General features: G+C 32.1%; 1 long non-coding RNA gene across 1 annotated transcript in view; it reads left to right on the top strand.

Moving 5' to 3' along the window:
- The first annotated feature begins 1021 nt into the window (after window positions 1-1021).
- Window positions 1022-2318, top strand: part of LOC107724978 (uncharacterized) — a 4492-nt gene continuing 3195 nt past the window's right edge. The window contains exon 1 of the long non-coding RNA XR_001638067.1: window positions 1022-1210. This is a non-coding gene — a long non-coding RNA (uncharacterized LOC107724978). The remainder of the gene's footprint in view (window positions 1211-2318) is intronic.

The following is a 2318-nucleotide window of genomic DNA, read 5'->3' as shown; positions in this document are numbered from 1 at the left end:
TCTGGTTATTCAAGTGCCTTTCTCTCACATTCTGAAGATGCCAGTGTTATTTAAAGTATTGTTTATATAATATAGTATTTTTTTAATAGTGTGGATTAGCTTTTATTTTTATTTTAATAAAAATGTTAATACATTTTAATTGTTGTAATTTTAGTAATTTTATGTGCCCTTGTCATTTTTTTATTAATTTTGTTTTATATTTGACTTTTTTTGTATTTCTGAAATATTTCTATTTTGCTTTCATTTATTTTAGTTCCGTTTTAGTTATTTTAGCACTTGAACTTTTGTTGTTTGTTGCAAATGCAACATTTTTAATTTATTTAAATTTTACATTTTTCATCTGATATTTATATTTTATTTCAGCTTGATTTAAATTAATGAAAACAAAATTTTTTAATAGATTAGTTTTTGATGTTTATGTTGAATGAAATAACAATTTATTTGAATTAAAAATACTTTTATTTCTATTCTTTTTTATTTCTATTCTATTAAAAAATCTATTCTTTATTTCAGTTTTAGTCATTTTAGTATGTGAACTTATTTTATTTCAGATGGTTGCTAATGCAACATCTATCATTTTCTACGTTTTTAAGTTTTTCATCTATTTGTTTTATTCAGTTTAATTTTAATCAATGAAAATTATTTTTAATAGATTTAGATTTAGAAATATTTAGTTTTTTTTAATTTCAGAGTTTATTTCAGTTTTAGTAACTTTAGTACTTGAATTTATTTGTGTTCCATCAATTTTTTATTTTATTTCAGCTTTATTTAATGTAACGATTTTTTGATCGATTTAGTTTCTGTTTTAGTTAACAATTCAGGAACATACTATCAAAATGACCTGGGCATTGTAAGCCTCAATAAATCATAGAGATCATAGTTATCTGTGGTTTCTACGATCTACTTAGGCTTACGATGCTTTTGGGAAACGCAGCGCTGGATTTTATAGACTCTAGAATGAGTGATCTGCAAATTCAAGTCACTCCAAGTTCTTTCTTATTATGTTTTTTCTCCAGGACAGCCATCGGCAGCATTAACACAAGGGCTTTCTGGGGTTTGTGCCGTATGACTTCAGCTCCTCGTGTCAGTGAGATGTCAGAACGCTCAATACTGTCAGTCCAGACCGATGAATATCGTACAGTCTGACAGTAAAGCCTGCTGATGACACACAGATCCTGCCGTCTGACAGCAGTCATAGCTGTAGATTCACGTGTGTTAATCACACCTGAAACACACTGATGTACATCTGGGATTCAGTGATCGTTTGATGTGGTTAAACGTCTCATTCAGAATGACTGTAATCAAACTCGCACATCTTTATCATCAGCTAATTAGCAGAACGAAGAATGATTAAGTTTGCACCAACTCAAAACAACTCTACTAATTGAATTTTAATGTTCAAAACACTAGCTTTTCCACAAAGCATTTTTACTAAAAAAGTAGCATCACAAAATGTCATATTTTGTCATATTATTTTATGCATGCAGTCACATGACTAAGAGACCAAATGAATGACTTTTTAGGAGGTCATTCAGTTTAGTTGATTGGTTTGTTTGGATGCTTCATATCAAATCATCACTTCAATCGAGTCACTGTTGCCCATTCACTCACTCACTCACTCACTCATTGACTCATTCATTCACTCACTCACTCACTCATTCATTCACTCATTCATTGACTCACTCACTCACTCATTCACTCACTCTTTCATTCATTCATTCATTCACTCATTCATTCATTCATTCACTCACTCACTCATTCATTCATTCATTCACTCACTCACTCATTCATTCACTCTCACTCTTTCACTCACTCTTTCACTCATTCACTCTTTCACTCATTCATTCATTCATTCATTCACTCACTCATTCATTCACTCTTTCACTCACTCTTCCACTCACTCTTTCATTCACTCATTCATTCACTCACTCTTTCACTCACTCTTTCATTCACACTTTCATTCACTCATTCATTCACTCACTCTTTCACTCAGTCCTTCACTCATTCACTCACTCATTCACTCAGTCCTTCACTCATTCACTCACTCATTCACTCACTCATTCACTCACTCTTTCACTCACTCATTCATTCACTCATTCATTCACTCACCCCTTCACTCATTCACTCATTCATTCATTCATTCACTCACTCACTCATTCATTGACTCACTCAATCATTCATTCATTCTCACTCACTCACTCACTCACTCATTCACTCACTCACTCACTCATTCATTGACTCACTCATTCATTCATTCACTCATTCATTGACTCACTCACTCACTCACTCTTTCATTCATTCACTCGCTCACTCACTCA

Source organism: Sinocyclocheilus rhinocerous, unplaced genomic scaffold (genome assembly GCF_001515625.1).
Source record: "Sinocyclocheilus rhinocerous isolate Xijiao unplaced genomic scaffold, SAMN03320098_v1.1 scaffold2019, whole genome shotgun sequence".
In the NCBI taxonomy this organism is placed as follows: domain Eukaryota; kingdom Metazoa; phylum Chordata; class Actinopteri; order Cypriniformes; family Cyprinidae; genus Sinocyclocheilus; species Sinocyclocheilus rhinocerous.
This window is presented reverse-complemented; position numbering and strand designations above follow the sequence as displayed.